At 50.0% G+C, this 19,213-nt stretch overlaps 1 non-coding gene across 1 annotated transcript; it reads right to left on the bottom strand.

Annotated features, from left to right (window-relative positions):
• Window positions 1-12,099: 12,099 nt before the first annotated feature.
• Window positions 12,100-12,172, bottom strand: TRNAF-GAA (transfer RNA phenylalanine (anticodon GAA)). The gene has a single exon. It is a non-coding gene; the product is annotated as a tRNA-Phe (tRNA).
• Window positions 12,173-19,213: the final 7,041 nt, after the last annotated feature.

The following is a 19,213-nucleotide window of genomic DNA, read 5'->3' as shown; positions in this document are numbered from 1 at the left end:
CTTCTGAACGTGTTTTCAGTGCTGCTGGTGGCATTGTAACTCCCAAACGGAGCCGCCTCTCGCCCAAAAATGTGGAGCGGCTGACAATGATCAAGATGAATCAGCACCTCATACCACCAGATTACAAAGTACGAGAAAGCACGCCGCATGAAGACGAGGAGGACGGCAACGTAGATGAGGGGATTTGTTCTCTGTTCGGTGACACTGACCTCATCCTGCCTGAATTCGCAGAGTATGATGACGAAATCTTCTTCTTATTCCCTGACAACGAGCCCTGAAAATGAGACAATGAACCAATAACTTTCTTTTTCGTCCTTATTCACTTTTATTCCTGTGTGTCTGTCTTTCTTTGTTTTCCACAGTTAATTTAATTCAAACTTTAATCACCTAATCCCAAAAACAAGCCCATCAGCAGAACTGTCTTCACTTGTTTGCTTATTGATTTGAAGGTGCCGCAGTCTACATTCCTCAGGTTCACAAGTTCAGAAGAACATGCTCCTCTATCCTCCTCCTCCTATTTCCCTCAAAGCAGAGGGCTGGATTACGCCCAATGAAGAAAGACTCAGCACTTGTGGGGGTGTTCTACTTCTTTGCGGGTGAGTTGACGGCTCTGGGCCCATTGCTGTGAAGCTCTAATAACGGATAAAAGTGTTTAGGGCCAAATATGAGGCTGAAATTTCTTGCTGTTTTTGCTGACTTGCTTGCCTTTGAGGTGCTCTTTGGCGGGGTTCCGGGTGTTTGTGGGTGAGTTTTGGGGTCTGGGAGCACTGCTGCGACAGTCTAATCTTCATTGCATTTCCTTTTCAGGAAATCTGTGGTGGAAAACAGGAGTTATGATGATGATGACCTAGCTGCACAGCGTGTTTAGAACGAAGGCCGAGAGATATTGTAAGTATGAGATTTTGCTTTTTGGCTGTTTGGGGGTGTTGTCGCGTGCTTTTTTGCGGGTGGGTTGGCGGGTCTTGGGGCATTCCTGGGAAGGTCTAATACCGGATAGAAGTGTTTTGGATAAAATCCATACGGAAAAGCCTTTTTTTTGCTATTTCTTCTGACATCTTGCTCAATGTAGCGTTTTGGGGGGCTTCCTGGTGTTTGTGGGTGGGTTGCGGGGTCTCTGTCGAAGCACTGCTGCGACAGTCTAATCTTGATTGCATTTGCTTTTCAGGAAATCCGTGGTGGAAAACAGGAGTTATGATGATGATGACCTAGCTGAACAGCGCGTTTGGACCGAAGGCCGAGAGATATTGTAAGTATGAGATTTTGCTTTTTGGCTGTTGGGGGTGTTGTCGCGTGCTTTTTTGCGGGTGGGTTGGCGGGTCTCTTGGGGCATTCCTGTGAAGGTCTAATACCGGATAGAAGTGGTTTGGACAAAATCCATAAGGAAAAGCCTTTTTTTTGCTATTTCTTCTGTCATCTTGCTCAATGTAGCGTTTTGGGGGGCTTCCTGGTGTTTGTGGGTGGGTTGCGGGGTCTCTGTCGAAGCACTGCTGCGACAGTCTAATCTTGATTGCATTTGCTTTTCAGGAAACCCGTGGTGGAAAACAGGAGTTATGATGATGATGACCTAGCTGCAAAGCGCGTTTGGACCGAAGGCCAAGAGATATTGTAAGTATGAGATTTTGCTTTTTGGCTGTTTGGGGGTGTTGTCGCGTGCTTTTTTGCGGGTGGGTTGGCGGGTCTCTTGGGGCATTCCTGTGAAGGTCTAATACCGGATAGAAGTGGTTTGGACAAAATCCATAAGGAAAAGCCTTTTTTTGCTATTTCTTCTGACATCTTGCTCAATGTAGCGTTTTGGGGGGCTTCCTCGTGTTTGTGGGTGGGTTGCGGGGTCTCTGTCGAAGCACTGCTGCGACAGTCTAATCTTGATTGCATTTGCTTTTCAGGAAATCCGTGGTGGAAAACAGGAGTTATGATGATGATGACCTAGCTGCACAGCGCGTTTGGACCGAAGGCCGAGAGATATTGTAAGTATGAGATTTTGCTTTTTGGCTGTTTGGGGGTGTTGTCGCGTGCTTTTTTGCGGGTGGGTTGGCGGGTATTGGGGCATTCCTGGGAAGGTCTAAAACCGGATAGAAGTGTTTTGGACAAAATCCATAAGGCAAAACCTTTTGGCACTTTTTGTAACTTAGGGTTCGTTAGGGTTAGCCCTAGCAGCAGGATTGCATGTGTTTCGGGGTGTTCTATTGCAACTCAGATCTGGGGTTTTAGAGCACTCTTGGAGCGATGCTGGCTATGGATACTTTTGCTTGCTTGCAAGTGGTTTGAATACAATCCACGGTGGGTAAGGGTGTATTTGGGCCTACTTTTACTTTAAAGTACGTTTTGTCACCATTTTTCTGCTAGGCCTCGTTTTTTGAGATCTGATTGGGGGTCTTCTACATTTGCGACTGGCTTTAGCAAGGGTCTTGGTGGGAGCATTGCTGGGAAGGTCAAATTTTTTTCTAAAACACAGTTTACAGTACACCTACCTTGAGGGGAAAGATCCGCTATAATATTTTGGCCATACTTATTTATCCTTAAAAAGGTGACTCTGACAGAGTACGCAATTTCAAAAATATTGTACTGTCTATTAGGGAAATCAAAGTGTGACTTTTTGCACCACACAGCGTACATACCTTATATTTATTTATCAGTGGTATTGTAATAGCACTTCCTGTTTTCCGTTCAATAATTACAGGCCGGGTTTCAGTCAACATCCGCCAGGCAGGCAGTGGACAGGGTGTCTTCTGTCAGTGGTCACCAACATTGATGGACGAAGCGTCAGCTGGAATGGAGGAGTGCCGCTAATAAGAGGAATTGTTTGCTGCATGCAACTTACTTACCAAATTCAACAGGACAACTCCAACAACATACAGAATACAGATACAGTATCCATTGTTTTCTTCTATGAGTGTGACTGCATGTGGTTAGCTTTAGTTTGTACCCAAAGATTTCTTTATCTTCAATTATTGTTTGACCATGCTGTGCTTTTTTTTTCTTCTCTCAACAAAACCTACCCAAAAAGAAACCCCCATTCCCATCCATTTTCCAAACCCTAACCCTCTTCCCCCGGGCTGTGTAGTTTTGCTTGATGTCTGACTAAATGACATCAATAATTCCACACACTTGCTGGGGAGGATAAGGTCATAGCAACAGGCTGGTGAAGGAATACTTTGCCAGTTTTAAGAAAAGCGTTAAAACCTGGCTTTTTAATAAATAAGTGTGGTCTTTGACCGTGTTGCTTTCCGTGCTGTCGGTCTCTCAGTCCTGGCGCCGGGAAACCCTTTGTGGGTATCTGCGTGCATTATAAATGCAAAAAATAAAATAAAATAATAATAAATAATAAATAATAATACGAGGATATATTCTAGACTTACTCAGCTTCAGTACTATTTCTTGTAGTAGTAGGAGCCAATGTCAAATAAATTCAACGCAAGTACTAGTTATACTTGCAATACTTTACCATTTGTTAGGCTACATTGTGGCACTGTTCTAGTGTACTGTCACCTGCTATATTCTCGAGCGTACCGTAACCGTTGTAATGCTACAGTAAGGACAAACCAGGTTTCGTTTTCTTTTTTTCCATAGGCATGCAACTGCCACTGTGTCACACCACTAGTACCACCGCAATGAGGACATTTCATCCGCCCAGGATTGCCAACCTTAATCCCCATTTCACGTGGAGCCAGCCCTGGGCCTAGCCCTAATTTCTAACACAAATTACAGGTAAGATAAGCGTTTGGTGGGAGGTAGTATAATGGAGTATTAGGACTAGACGAGAGATTGACGGTAGTACTACTAAAGTCCTAGGACTCTTCAGGAAAACAAACTTACTGTTACACCCCCACCCACCAGACTGAAAAGCAGTAAAAAACAGGTATGGTCAGATAAAGTTTAAAAAAGTATATTTATGTAGCCCTAACAAATTAATCTCCCTCAAGACCCTCCCTAACCCAAACGATTGTCTTTGAAAAGTCCCAAAAAGCACCCAACTCCCAAATCCCACCCCCCAAAAGTCTCTAAAAAAAGGGCAAGGGACACTCCACTACTGGAGGGTGCTGGTGAATTTTGCGGCCAGGGCATCATACTCCTTGCGGAGGGTGGCATGCTCGAAGCGGAGGCCCTCCACCAAGTTCTTGTACCTATGGACCTCCTGCTCCAGGTAGGACATTCTCACTCCTAGGCGGCGCTGGCGTGCCTTGCAGCTCCTGTGGGGGGCAGCTGGTCTTTTTGCTGCTTGGCGGTGGCGGTTGGCTTTGTTAGCCCGGCTCCGTACCGCTGGAGCACTGCGCTGGCTGGCAGCCCGTGGGGTCACGGAGGAGAATGCAGCTGTCCCAGTCGAGGATGTTGTGGTTGCACCGGTCGACTGCGGGTCCTCCGACTCCTCCAGGGCCACCAGCCGCCGATATTCCGTGACAGTGGCATCCAGCCTCCGTTGCCGGGCCATTCGAGCCTGCTCCCTCCGTGATGTCGATTTGGAAGGAGCAACTATATGAAGAAAGAAAGACATAGTCTGTAACCAATGCTCCTTAACATTAATAACACAAAGTGATTGAGCCGAAAGTTGTGTCACAGTACAAGTAGCAAATTGAAAGCACAGTACATAACTATTGAGGACAGTATCTATCTAACCTCCCACTTCTGCATCCTTGCTCTAACATTAGTGGTAGTTTAATGAACAAATTCTACGACCACTATGGACTTCCATTACAGTCGACTATGACAGTACACCAGTCTTATTCTTCTTCTTCTCTCTTGTTTCGGAAAATTGGTACGTTATCTTATGCAAGCCGGCAGAATGCCAGCGCAGTGAACTTGCACCCGAGAAAAACAGACGCACACCATGATGAGTGAGACAGACTTGCGTTACTGTACCGGTCCAGTACATGCAGGTGGTGAAGCTATTACTTTTCTATTACGGGTGGCACTGAGAATACTCTGTTACAAGGGCTACTGCTTAATTAATTTACCTTTCACCCTACAGTGCAAATAAGTACTAGAAAAGGAAAATGAAGAAGCTAAATAATTAGATTATCTATCACTTCACATGGGATGTATTTGATGACATATGGGATGACTTTAGGTGCTTTGCTTATTATTGAGTGAACAGTGATACACCCACACATGAATGACGTACTACTACTAAACTAAAGTTATTAAGAGAGGTACGGAGTGTCCACCGTAATAACCGGATATATGCTGTGCTTGCAGTTGCAATACAAACTATTGCTACTATTCATGGTAGTATTGGACAAATTTACAATTTCTTTTCCTTGCCTTCCCTACACTGGAACGGACGTGCGGGTGCGGTGTTACATGCTCTTCAAGGTAACACTTAGTTCATCCAGTGACCATCTACTCTCTCTAGATACACATGTGCTATCTAAGAGTCAGATAATACCATGCTCCAGGCATCCATCCATTCAAAGTATATGCACACATAGGGCCCGATTCACAGAATGAACTTAAGACTCAATCCTAAACTTACTACTATTTTGGTATTCACAGAATGCACTTACTACTTTTGACATTCACAGAATGAACTTACTAATTTTGGTATTCACAGAATGAACTTACTACTTTTGGTATTCACAGAAGTTAGGATTTTGTCTTAAGTCTGTCTTAAGTTTGTCTTAAGTCTGTCTTAAGTCTGTCTTAAGTTTGTCTTAAGACAAACTTAAGACAAAATCCTAACTTCTGTGAATACCAAAAGTAGTAAGTTCATTCTGTGAATACCAAAATGAGTAGGTGCCTTCTGTGAATACCAAAATGAGTAAGTGCCTTCTGTGAATACGAAAATGGTAGTAAGTTTAGGATTTTGTCTTAAGTTAGTTCTGTGAATCGGGCCCATACAGTTTATGTTTCACCCACCCAGGCTGTTGTCCTTCCACCCATCCTTGCTTCATCATTGACCCAGCCATGCACCATACCATATTCTTTCCTTCCCAGCCACCTCGGGGGCCAAGCAAACACATATCATTCTTCTTTGCCAGCCATCATAACATTTCTCGTCCTTCCACACTTACTTACACCCTTCTTTTGCTTTTCGAGTATATAGTTTACCTGTGCCCGCCACCACCGTGTCAACCCTCACAGGCACATTGGTGTCGTCCGCCACTCGCACCGCCTCCTCCCCAGAAGAGTTGTCCTCCTCATCCACCACCTCCGCACTGGCCCCGCCACCAGATGTTCCACCTACAAAGTAAATTTTTAGAATGTTAGACTACACCACTCACTACTGTATAATATTTGGTCTAGGAGGAATAAAGAAAGTTAAAAAAAACGAAATACAATGTAATAATTTGTAACTGTATACTCTACAGTAACAATTTCCCTTTTTCCAGGGAAGGCTGTTGTCTTGCTGCACTTTTTGGCACAACTGATGAATGCTTGCTTTTTATTTTTAACACACAACACTTTTTCTCCTAACAGAAGCTTGACTTCTAAGAACACGATCAGGGTCAAGCTCAAGTTCAAACCAGGTGAGAGCTCAGCTCGACCACAAGAAATGTGTCCAATTAATCGTTGGCACTAAGCACTTTTCCATTTTCAGTTAAACGTTTACTTTTATGACAAAGTTGATTTTAATAAATGTGTTTAGTTTTAATAAAGCTTTTAAACTTAAATAGACTCTGTGGTTTTTGGTCCTCCAGACTAGAGTGGATGAGCTAAAGGTTTTGGAATTTTTGCAAGCATGAGTGCCTCTGACACTTCTTGACTGTGACTCCGTACTCTTGCCCTGCGTAGGATAATCTAATGATCATTGGGGATCAATCATCGGTGACTTAGGGAGCTAAATGACTCTGCCACACTATCTAGTCAGTAAGGAGATTGGGGGTTCTTCAAAGTCTGATATCACTGAGGTATGTGGAAAGAAAGTCTACCTGCGCCTATTATAATTGATAAACAATGCACTATTTAGTGTTCATAGTTCGGTTTGTGCAGATTTGTCCCTGCAACAGTAGTAGAATGGATTGTCCCCCTATCCAAAACAAAAGTAAAGTAGTATCTTATTCTTTCTTGGTGGTCATTCACCTTTTTATTGTTGGCAATTGTCAAAGCATAAACATTTAGAAGACTTGAAAAGACATTATGGACAATCCCAGAGGACTGCACTCAGTGCATAGAGCTATTGCTGACTAGAATGGGAGTCCAATGGAATTGCCAAATGTGCAATCTTAGTTAGCTACACAAACAGACTAATAAGAATAATCTAGTAATACCACAGGGAGTCATAGTCGAGGCAGGATAAGAATTTAGATCCAGTCTACAAGAAGATCAAAGACGATTTAGAAAAAATCGAATGAGGAACGCTAGGAAAAAATAGGTACTCTTTATTAAAATTAAAACTTACTGGGGCCAGCAAAGGAGCCCTCGCCTGCCCGATCCTGGCCTGCATCCTCTTGAACAGCACCCTCCTCCTGTGTCCTCTTGCCCTTGGGGGGAGCTGATGTACAACATGAAAGAAAGAAAGACCAGAAAACATGGATGAGATTTGTCAACCAAATCAAACATTTCAAAAGAACTATAACAAAATATTTTGGAGAAATAGCAAATAGATAGACAACTATTCCACGGGATATATTGACCTATCTCATATGGTATACTACGTTATTCGTATTGCCTGATTTGCGGACCGTTGACTTTCAAAGTTCCTATGTAACTCAATAAACAGACTACTAAAAAGGTTTGCCTAGGCCTGGCAGGCTGAAGTCCGCAGCACGCAAAGTGACAGACAAAGTCCACCCTGCTTGCAGATCAGTGAATACTCAAACTATCAATCCACCCACCACCACCACTATTTCTTCTTATAGCCATGTGTCTAAAGGAAGGACTGGACTTCAGTCTGTTGGGGCTGGTTTAGAAGTCCCTTGCGGCTCATTTTCCTCCATTGTTGCGTGACTTTTGTGACGCAGCGGCAGAACAAAAGAGTCGCCATGGTGCGACGTATATATTAAAAAAAACGCATATGGGAGATGCATCACGTTGTAAAGCCCTGCATCATCAGGGGGCGTTCCGGCGCAAGGGAGGGCATTCCTGCGCAGGAACGAATACTAAAAGTAGCTGAGGGAAATCTACAAGATGTCAATCAGTCACTTTTAGGACAATGATGCGTGACTCAAACCCTGTGCCTGCTTGAAGCCGACGTACGGCTTGATGCTGCATTGGGGAGATAGGGCACCCCAGAGCATTGCTGGAGCTGCGCCATCGTTGGCACACAACTCCAGCAATGCGCCGCCTTTACGCCACAGATGCGTAAGGCTTCTGTGACGTTTTGGGCCAATGGGTGGTGGTGGCATGGCGCACAATTACTGCCGCATCCCTGCTACTTTGCAGGGATGCGCCGGTAATTGAAAATATGACCCTTAGTGTCTAGCATTACGCAGTTCTTTACACTACACTCATAAATAATTTCTCAGGCCAATGAAATGAACACAAAATACAAAACAAATAGGCATAGTAGCAAGCAAGGCTACTGAGAAGGAGAGCAGTGCACCTGAAATGCATAGAAGATTTTGAAATATAATTTACCTAATGTAATCGGCAGCATTATTGCTCTTGGTAAAGAACAAAGATTTGCAAATAACAGAGCCGGATAAAACAGAATAGTGATGAAATAGCTAGAAATGCCTACTACTACTCACCAAGCCCGGGGACCTATACGCCGAGCACGTCCAGCAAGTCCCGTTCCCGGTCCATGACATCCGTCCAGCGGTGGGTGGCCTGGTTATAGGTGCGCCGGACCCCAGAGAGCTTAAACATGGCCCGGCACACCTTCTCCCACCGCTTCCGGTGCTCCCGGATGCCATAGCCGGTTGCGATCTTGCCGCCTCCCAGGATCGTCTTGGGGAGGCGGCGCTGGACATGGAAGATGAGTGCGGCCACCTCCTCCGCGCTAAAGATCTCCCGTGGCATCACTTGCTCCCCCCTCAAACGCCCGCACGGGAGCCGGGCACGGGGTGCGGGACCCTTCCCCTTCTCAGGGTGCTTCCCGGCTCCCTTTACCATGGTCTGGGCAGAAATGAGTTAAATAATAAAGAAGAAATAGAATAGGGTAGAAGAAAATTAAAGAGTTTAAAAAAGTAGTTTAAAATTAACAAAAAGTAGCAGAAAACACAAAAATATAGAGCTAGAAAAATAGAGGGATAGATAATAAGTAAAATAGATCAAATAAACTTCAAAAAAAGCAAAGGATGGCAGAGATTCAGAGAGGATACAGAAAGCATGCCCAGAACCATAGCAATGAATGAGAAACAAGATGGCCGCGCCCATTCACGACCGCGTGGGTAAGTTCGCGCGAGATTTTCCTCGCGAGCACGTGCGAAATTGTACTAGCGAGCAGCAAACTTTGCGAGATTACACATAGCGGCCGGAAACGGAATTACGTCACTCAAACAAGATGGCTGCGCCCGTGTACGACCGCTAGGGTAACTTCGCAAACGTATAGCTACAAGCGCCTTGCGAACACGAAAAAAATCACGCGAACATACACGCCGCAAAAAAAAAGTGTATTCGCTCGCATTCGCGGCTTCCGAAATCGATCTCGCACGGATTCGCGCCCCGCAAATGACGCGAAATTGCAGAAAAACTATTTTTGCTAAACTGAAAGCAATCAGCAGGTGCAAAAGTTCAAACTTAACATTAGTAACCATTCACTCTAGTGCTTCCTGAGGGGCCCCTCCAGAGTTCAGTTGCCTATTTGCGACTATTCCATGACCCTGCTATGACCCAAACAGCAGGCTCATAGAATAGCTACAAGTAGACCATAAAGGTCCTGTGAAAAAAAATTGCACTGCAACAGAAAGCAAATTACAGATAAGGAAGGAAGCAGGTGCCAGCCAGACTGGAAGTTTCAAAATTACTGACACATTAATCCCCCCCTAATTAATTCATGGCAGTTGAAGAAGGGCAGGTGTGCTTGCTTTCACTGCAACAGAAAGCAAATTACAGATAAGGAAGGAAGCAGGTGCCAGCCAGACTGGAAGTTTAAAAATAAGTGACACATTAATCAACCCCAAATTAATTCATGGCAGTTGAAGCAGGGCGGTGTGCTTGCTTTTTTTCACCCCCATAATCTACAGTGATAAACAAACCTAATGGGTGGCAGTCAGGATGTACCAGAGGGTGGCATGGGTGTACCAGAGGGTGGCAGTGGTGAAACAGAGGGTGCTGTGAACCTGTGATGATAAACCAGACGTAGAAACAACATAGTCGCGGCCGTTACAAGCCGAAAAGTAAGTTCGCAATTGCGAAATGGTCCACAAATCCTCGCGAACGCTCGCCAACAAAAAAAACTGAAAAATCCGCTAATCCGCGAGAGTTCGCGGATTTTGCGGATTGCGAATCCGTAAATCCGCAAATTCGCGTACGCGAGATCCGCTAGATCCGCCCATGCTTAACTGCAATAAATGACAGGCACTCAAACCGCAAGAACACACTGGGAAGGCATTTTCATAGTCAAAGGACAATGCAATTTTCTATAATGGAAGTTCTTCCATCAGATAATAGAGGGCGTGAATTAACTTTGGAAGTGACTTTGAAAGAGGAGAACTTTGCACATTGATGCACCGCCACAGCACGTCGTGCATCAATGCTTGCAAAACTTTTTGGTACAACAGGTAGTAGCATAACTAAGCAAGATTAAAATAATTGGCAACTGTGGAAACGAAACCCCTGTGTTTAATCAGGTAGCACTGTTGATTGACTCGGAGATGCTGTATGTATGTAGGTTAGGTAGCAATCCAATCCAGACTATTATGTAGCCATTATGAGCGCTGCAAGGCTGGCTGACACTAGATGGTACAAAAAGTAAAACCTCACTGAAACTGCATGTTACTACAGACTTTGAAACCGGAGATTCTGATGCAGTATAAGACTACAGTACGATGTCTAAGCAACATCTCATCACTTTCCATTCTCGGCGTTAAGTTCTTGGACAATTTTATTTTCATCGTGAGTTTTGAAACTGCCATCAAAAACATTGCAGTTGTTAAAGTTGCCTGAAACTCGGACTGGCTATAAGGCTTTCACTGTGCTGACATCACATTGGCCTGTTGTCAGCAGTCATTACACTCAGCAAGAGCTCAGAGCTGTTAACTTCTTTGTAGCCGCTTGCCTCCATTGACATGCGTTTATTAAAGAAAAAGGCAGAATGAGAAAGCCTAGGCTGTGAATGTAGGAACAGTAGTTCTCAAAGAAAGTGGGTACCGGTAGGCCAGCTAGAAGGTGAAACATTGTCACACAGCACCTACGCAGAGAGTTAAGAACTGAGGAACCCTTCAGCATTATTACAGCCCATTCCCCTTAGTCCTTCTACAAAGCACTGCGTCAGGTATTCACATCTACTTGCCCCGCCTTAGCACCACCGTGACCTTTACTAACATGAGTCATGATGTGAAGCAAAATAATTTCACAAGCATCGATCTGCAGGGCTGCTCTGTCTGATCATCCCTCCGGAGTCAGAGAGCCTGCTGCCTTAGTCCTGGTTTAGTTTTACCTAATACCGAGTACTGTTGCTGGAAAACTTAACTTGTGTAATTTCATGGTTATGCATTAGTTTACAGTACAGGCCGTTTACAGGAGGGAGCAATAGGGTTAGTCTCCGTCCATTGCTGGTGCTCTGAAACAGTTTCAAGAAGTTCTTGGAGTTTCTTGTTGCTCAATTGGCTGTAATTTCTGATACTTGGAAGTTTCCCTCGTCTTAATTGCATGATTTTTGCTCACGAGAAAGTGTCACTCATAGTCGTTGAAATGTCACTCATAATTTCACTCAAATTTTTAAAATGTCACACATGGCAATCTGAAACCTTGGCAGCTATGAGGGCGTGAGGCTCCAACGCAATCAGTGGATTCTGCTCGGAGGCACTGGGTGATCAGCTCCCCGTGTGTGATTGTGCCTGCAGTGTGTGAGTGACATCACTCCCTGTGGGATAGTGCTCCTGTGCACGAGGTGTGAGACCCACAAACAACAGAGGGATCGTACCGGAAGGAGGTATCATTGCAAGAAGCTATAAATCATAAAAACTGAAGAGGAAGGACAGATGTAATAAAAAGATTAATGTTTTCTTCCACAAGTTTCTAAACGTGTAATGGTTGATGTTTGAGTCTACAAAAGGCATCTGCCGAAACCCGGGATCGAACCAGGGACCTTTAGATCTTCAGTCTAACGCTCTCCCAACTGAGCTATTTCGGCCGCTTCTGATACAATGTTGTGACTGTTGTGATTCCAGTGAACACACCCTGGAGCTGTTGTGCTCGGAGTTGTTTCCTGCCCCTCTCTCTGCTGAGTGCCTGCGCCTCTTTCTTCCCAGTGCCCGAAGCCTGGCACAGAACATACAGAGCAGGGTCCTGGTGCCCAGAATATGCCCATCACAACCACAGCTGCAGGATATCACTACGAAGGGCGCCTGGGGTCGTTATTGTACCCCTAAAATACACATCACAATGACTGTGTCAGAGAATAAGCCTTTAGAATACACCCCTGCACCCAAAGATGCCCCCGCCAGGGGACTGTGCCACAGAATGCGCCAATCAGAACCAAGGCGCTTTAAACGCGTCCATCCGAATTATTGAGCCAAAGAAAATACACGGGACATTTAAAGTGCCTCAGAATTCCGCATCTCTTTATCCATTCATTTCCCTTCCCTATGTATATAGAGATAACTCTAATCACTAGCATATGCAGTAGACCATTGTACTCTTTACCATTCCTATGTGACTCTTAGAGTATATCCATTTGTATCCCTTCCCTATGTATACTGAGATAACTCTAATCACTAGTCTCTTCTTTCTGTGACTTTACATCTTGTACATTTGCAATTTTTTTCTGTGTGTATCTTTTATGTAACGCATGTAATCCTTAATCCTTATGTTTTGCAACAGGTTCTTATGTAAAGCGCTCTGACACCTTTGGGTAAAGTTTGCGCTATATAAAATCGCATTAAATAAAATAAATAAAAAAGAAATCTCTGATGCACCAATCAGAACGGAGAAGGGCAGCGACCGTCCTTCTAACTTCACTCTGACCAGAAACAACCCGATCATTACAAATATAACTGAGGCCCTTCTCAGAGAGACACCCCTTGTGTCTGGATGGGGTCTCAGCCCCTTGTGTCTGGATGGGGTCTCAGCCCCTTGTGTCTGGATGGGGTCTCAGCCCCTTGTGTCTGGATGGGGTCTCAGCCTCTTGTGTCTGGATGGGGTCTCAGCCCCTTGTGTCTGGATGGGGTCTCAGCCCCTTGTGTCTGGATGGGGTCTCAGCCCCTGGTGTCTGGATGGGGTCTCAGCTCCTTGTGTCTGGATGGGGTCTCAGCCCCTGGTGTCTGGATGGGGTCTCAGCCCTTGTGTCTGGATGGGGTCTCAGCCCCTTGTGTCTGGATGGGGTCTCAGCCGCTTGTGTCTGGATGGGGTCTCAGCCCCTTGTGTCTGGATGGGGTCTCAGCCACTTGTGTCTGGATGGGGTCTGAGCCCCTGGTGTCTGGATGGGGTCTCAGCCCCTTGTGTCTGGATGGGGTCTCAGCCCCTTGTGTCTGGATGGGGTCTCAGCCCCTTGTGTCTGGATGGGGTCTCACCCCCTTGTGTCTGGATGGGGTCTCAGCCCCTTGTGTCTGGATGGGGTCTCAGCCCCTTGTGTCTGGATCGGATCTCAGCCCCTTGTGTCTGGATGGGGTCTCAGCCCCTTGTGTTTGGATGGGGTCTCGGCCCCTTGTGTCTGGATGGGGTCTCAGCCCCTTGTGTCTGGATGGGGTCTCATCCCCTCGTGTCTGGATGGGGTCTCGGCCCCTTGTGTCTGGATGGGGTCTCAGCCCCTTGTGTCTGGATGGGGTCTCAGCCCCCTGGGGTCTCAGCCCCTTGTGTCTGGATGGGGTCTCAGCCCCTTGTGTCGGGATGGGGTCTCAGCCCCTTGTGTCTGGATGGGGTCTCAGCCCCTGGTGTCTGGATGGGGTCTCAGCCCCTTGTGTCTGGATGGGGTCTCAGCCCCTTGTGTCTGGATGGGGTCTCAGCCCCTTGTGTCTGGATGGGGTCTTGGCCGCTTGTGTCTGGATGGGGTCTCAGCCCCTTGTGTCTGGATGGGGTCTCAGCCCCTCGTGTCTGGATGGGGTCTCAGCCCCCTGGGGTCTCAACCCCTTGTGTCTGGATGGGGTCTCAGCCCCTTGTGTCGGGATGGGGTCTCAGCCCCTTGTGTCTGGATGGGGTCTCAGCCCCTTGTGTCTGGATGGGGTCTCAGCCCCTTGTGTCGGGATGGGGTCTCAGCCCCTTGTGTCTGGATGGCGTCTCAGCCCCTTGTATCTGGATGGAGTCTCAGCCCCTTGTGTCTGGATGGGGTCTCAGCCCCTTGTGTCTGGATGGGGTCTCAGCCCCTTGTGTCTGGATGGGGTCTCAGCCCCTTGTGTCTGGATGGGGTCTCAGCCCGTTGTGTCTGGATGGGGTCTCAGCCCCTTGTGTCTGCATGGGGTCTCAGCCCCTTGTGTCTGGATGGGGGTCTCAGCTCCTTGTGTCTGGATGGGGTCTCATCCCCTGGTGTCTGGATGGGGTCTCAGCCCCTTGTGTCTGGATGGGGTCTCAGCCCCTTGTGTCTGGATGGGGTCTCAGCCCCTGGTGTCTGGATGGGGTCTCAGCCCCTTGTGTCTGGATGGGGTCTCAGCCACTTGTGTCTGGATGGGGTCTCAGCCCCTGGTGTCTGGATGGGGTCTCAGCTCCGTGTGTCTGGATGGGGTCTCAGCCCCTGGTGTCTGGATGGGGTCTCAGCCCTTGTGTCTGGATGGGGTCTCAGCCCCTTGTGTCTGGATGGGGTCTCAGCGGCTTGTGTCTGGATGGGGTCTCAGCCCCTTGTGTCTGGATGGGGTCTCAGCCACTTGTGTCTGGATGGGGTCTGAGCCCCTGGTGTCTGGATGGGGTCTCAGCCCCTTGTGTCTGGATGGGGTCTCAGCCACTTGTGTCTGGATGGGGTCTCAGCCCCTTGTGTCTGGATGGGGTCTCACCCCCTTGTGTCTGGATGGGGTCTCAGCCCCTTGTGTCTGGATGGGGTCTCAGCCCCTTGTGTCTGGATCGGATCTCAGCCCCTTGTGTCTGGATGGGGTCTCAGCCCCTTGTTTCTGGATGGGGTCTCGGCCCCTTGTGTCTGGATGGGGTCTCAGCCCCTTGTGTCTGGATGGGGTCTCAGCCCCTCGTGTCTGGATGGGGTCTCGGCCCCTTGTGTCTGGATGGGGTCTCAGCCCCTTGTGTCTGGATGGGGTCTCAGCCCCCTGGGGTCTCAGCCCCTTGTGTCTGGATGGGGTCTCAGCCCCTTGTGTCGGGATGGGGTCTCAGCCCCTTGTGTCTGGATGGGGTCTCAGCCCCTGGTGTCTGGATGGGGTCTCAGCACCTTGTGTCTGGATGGGGTCTCAGCCCCTTGTGTCTGGATGGGGTCTCAGCCCCTTGTGTCTGGATGGGGTCTTGGCCCCTTGTGTCTGGATGGGGTCTCAGCCCCTTGTGTCTGGATGGGGTCTCAGCCCCTCGTGTCTGGATGGGGTCTCAGCCCCCTGGGGTCTCAGCCCCTTGTGTCTGGATGGGGTCTCAGCCCCTTGTGTCTGGATGGGGTCTCAGCCCCTTGTGTCGGGATGGGGTCTCAGCCCCTTGTGTCTGGATGGGGTCTCAGCCCCTTGTATCTGGATGGAGTCTCAGCCCCTTGTGTCTGGATGGGGTCTCAGCCCCTTGTGTCTGGATGGGGTCTCAGCCCCTTGTGTCTGGATGGGGTCTCAGTCCCTTGTGTCTGGATGGGGTCTCAGCCCCTTGTGTCTGGATGGGGTCTCAGCCCCTTGTGTCTGGATGGGGTCTCAGCCCCTGGTGTCTGGATGGGGTCTCAGCCCCTTGTGTCTGGATGGGGTCTCAGCCCCTTGTGTCTGGATGGGGTCTCAGCCCCTTGTGTCTGGATGGGGTCTCAGCCCCTTGTGTCTGGATGGGGTCTCAGCCCCTTGTGTCTGGATGGGGTCTAAGGCCCTTGTGTCTGGATGGGGTCTCAGCCCCTTGTGTCTGGATGGGGTCTCACCCCCTGTGTCTGGATGGGGTTTCAACCCCTTGTGTCTGGATGGGGTCTCAGCCCCTTGTGTCGGGATGGGGTCTCAGCCCCCTGGGGTCTCCGCCCCTTGTGTCTGGATGGGGTCTCAGCCCCTTGTGTCTGGATGGGGTCTCAGCCCCTGGTGTCTGGATGGGGTCTCACCCCCTTGTGTCTGGATGGGGTCTCAGCCCCTTGTGTCTGGATGGGGTCTCAGCCCCTTGTGTCTGGATGGGGTCTCAGCCCCTTGGGTCTGGATGGGGTCTCAGCCCCTTGTGTCTGGATGGGGTCTCAGCCCCTTGTGTCTGGATGGGGTCTCAGCCCCTTGTGTCTGGATGGGGTCTCAGCCCCTTGTGTCTGGATGGGGTTTCGGCCCCTTGTGTCTGGATGGGGTCTCAGCCCCTTGTGTCTGGATGGGGTCTCGGCCCCTTGTGTCTGGATGGGGTCTCAGCCCCTGGTGTCTGGATGGGGTCTCAGCCCCTTGTGTCTGGATGGGGTCTCAGCCCCTTGTGTCTGGATGGGGTCTCAGCCCCTTGTGTCTGGATGGGGTCTCAGCCCCTGGTGTCTGGATGGGGTCTCAGCCCCTTGTGTCTGGATGGGGTCTCAGCCCCTTGTGTCTGGATGGGGTCTCAGCCCCTTGTGTCTGGATGGGGTCTCAGCCCCTTGTGTCTGGATGGGGTCTCGGCCTCTCGTGTCTGGATGGGGTCTCAGCCCCTTGTGTCTGGATGGGGTCCTTGTGTCAGGATGGGGTCTCAGCCCCTTGTGTCTGGATGGGGTCTCGGCCCCTCGTGTCTGGATGGGGTCTCAGCCCCTTGTGTCTGGATGGGGTCCTTGTGTCTGGATGGGGTCTCAGCCCCTTGTGTCTGGATGGGGTCCTTGTGTCTGGATGGGGTCTCAGCCCCTTGTGTCTGGATGGGGTCTCAGCCCCTTGTGTCTGGATGGGGTCTCAGCCCCTTGTGTCTGGATGGGGTCTCAACCCCTTGTGTCTGGATGGGGTCTCAGCCCCTTGTGTCTGGATGGGGTCTCAGCCCCTTGTGTCTGGATGGGGTCTCAGCCCCTGGTGTCTGGATGGGGTCTCAGCCCCTTGTGTCTGGATGGGGTCTCAGCCCCTGGTGTCTGGATGGGGTCTCAGCCCCTTGTGTCTGGATGGGGTCTCAGCCCCTTGTGTCTGGATGGGGTTTCAGCCCCTTGTGTCTGGATGGGGTCTCACCCCCTTGTGTCTGGATGGGGTCTCAGCCCCTTGTGTCTGGATGGGGTCTAAGGCCCTTGTGTCTGGATGGGGTCTCAGCCCCTTGTGTCTGGATGGGGTCTCAGTTCCTTGTGTCTGGATGGGGTCTCAGCCCCGGGTGTCTGGATGGGGTCTCAGCCCCTTGTGTCTGGATGGGGTCTCAGCCCCTTGTGTCTGGATGGGGTCTCAGCCCCGTGTGTCTGGATGGGGTCTCAGCCCCTTGTGTCTGGATGGGGTCTCAGCCCCTTGTGTCTGGATGGGGTCTCAGCCCCTTGTGTCTGGTGGGGTCTCAGCCCCTTGTGTCTGGATGGGGTCTCACCCCCTTGTGTCTGGATGGGGGCTCAGCCCCTTGTGTCTGGATGGGGTCTCAGCCCCTTGTGTCTGGATGGGGTCTCAGCCCCTTGTGTCTGGATGGGGTCTCAGCCCTGGTGTCTGGATGGGGTCTCGGCCCCTTGTGTCTGGATGGGGCCTCAGCCCCTTGTGTCTGGATGGGGGCTCAGCCCCTTGTGTCTGGATGGGGTCTCAGCCCCTTGTGTCTGGATGGGGTCTCAGCCCCTTGTGTCTGGATGGGGTCTCAGCCCTGGTGTCTGGATGGGGTCTCAGCCCCTTGTGTCTGGATGGGGCCTCCTCAGCCCCTTGTGTCTGGATGGGGTCTCAGCCCCTTGTGTCTGGATGGGGTCTCAGCCCCTGGTGTCTGGATGAGGTCTCAGCCCCTTGTGTCTGGATGGGGTCTCAGCCCCTGGTGTCTGGATGGGGTCTCAGCCCCTTGTGTCTGGATGGGGTCTCAGGCCCTTGTGTCTGGATGGGGTCTCAGCCCCTTGTGTCTGGATGAGGTCTCAGCCCCTTGTGTCTGGAAGGGGTCTCACCCCCTGGTGTCTGGATGGGGTCTCAGCCCCTTGTGTCTGGATGGGGTCTCAGCCCCTTGTGTCTGGATGGGGTCTCAGCCCCTTGTGTCTGGATGGGGTCCTTTGTGTCTGGATGGGGTCTCAGCCCCTTGTATCTGGATGGGGTCTCAGCCCCTTGTGTCTGGATGGGGTCCTTTGTGTCTGGATGGGGTCTCAGCCCCTTGTGTCGGGATGGGGTCTCAGCCCTGGTGTCTGGATGGGGTCTCAGCCCTTGTGTCTGGATGGGGTCTCAGCCCCTTGTGTCTGGATGGGGTCTCAGCCCCTTGTGTCTGGATGGGGTCTCAGCCCCCCCTTGTGTCTGGATGGGGTCTCAACCCCTGGTGTCTGGATGGGGTCTCAGCCCCTTATGTCTGGATGGGGTCTCACCCCCTTGTGTCTGGATGGGGTCTCAGCCCCTTGTGTCTGGATGGGGTCTCAGCCCCTTGTGTCTGGATGGGGTCTCAGCCCCTTGTGTCTAGATGGGGTCTCAGCCCCTTGTGTCTGGATGGGGTCTCACCCCCTTGTGTCTGGATGGGGTCTCAGCCCCTCGTGTCTGGATGGGGTCTCAGCCCCTTGTGTCTGGATGGGGTCTCAGCTCCTGGTGTCTGGATGGGGTCTCAGCCCCTTGTGTCTGGATGGGGTCTCAGCTCCTGGTGTCTGGATGGGGTCTCAGCCCCTTGTGTCTGGATGGGGTCTCAGCCCCTTGTGTCTGGATGGGGTCTCAGCTCCTGGTGTCTGGATGGGGTCTCAGCCCCTTGTGTCTGGATGGGGTCTCAGCTCCTGGTGTCTGGATGGGGTCTCAGCCCCTTGTGTCTGGATGGGTCTCAGCCCCTTGTGTCTGGATGGGGTCTCAGCCCCTTGTGTCTGGATGGGGTCTCAGCCCCTTGTGTCTGGATGGGGTCTCAGCTCCTGGTGTCTGGATGGGGTCTCAGCCCCTTGTGTCTGGATGGGGTCTCAGCCCCTTGTGTCTGGATGGGGTCTCAGCCCCTTGTGTCTGGATGGGGTCTCAGCCCCTTGTGTCTGGATGGGGTCTCAGCCCCTTGTGTCTGGATGGGGTCTCAGCCCCTTGTGTCTGGACAGGGTCTCAGC

Source organism: Lissotriton helveticus, chromosome 1_2 (assembly GCF_964261635.1).
Source record: "Lissotriton helveticus chromosome 1_2, aLisHel1.1, whole genome shotgun sequence".
In the NCBI taxonomy this organism is placed as follows: domain Eukaryota; kingdom Metazoa; phylum Chordata; class Amphibia; order Caudata; family Salamandridae; genus Lissotriton; species Lissotriton helveticus.
Note: the sequence above shows the minus strand (reverse complement) of the source record. Positions and strands in the feature narration are given on the sequence as shown.